We start from the raw sequence: 360 nt of genomic DNA, 5'->3' as shown, positions 1-360 counted from the left end.
TGCATGACTTGGATTACACTGCTTGTCTGACTAGATATCAGCTATCATCACCCACTGATCATTTTGCAATATGTCAGGATTATCTAATACCATTCACAAAAAGATTAAATTAGACATTATTCACTTTGGACAAAGATAAATATGTTATTTGTTCATTTGTTTTGTTGTTTTCCTTCATGTTGCTATCAGGTTGTACTGTGCATTGGTTGAACATAGTTATTGTTAGGTTTACATAATAGTTATGCTAGACTCAATATAGACTACATGAGTCTTTTATTTAAATATCTTGTGATTGGTTCAGAATAGTGTATGAGGGTCCATACGGCTGAACGGATCTTCTCATTTCTGTGTATGAATTGA

This window comes from Conger conger, chromosome 9, assembly GCF_963514075.1.
Source record: "Conger conger chromosome 9, fConCon1.1, whole genome shotgun sequence".
In the NCBI taxonomy this organism is placed as follows: Eukaryota; Metazoa; Chordata; class Actinopteri; order Anguilliformes; family Congridae; genus Conger; species Conger conger.
Note: the sequence above shows the minus strand (reverse complement) of the source record.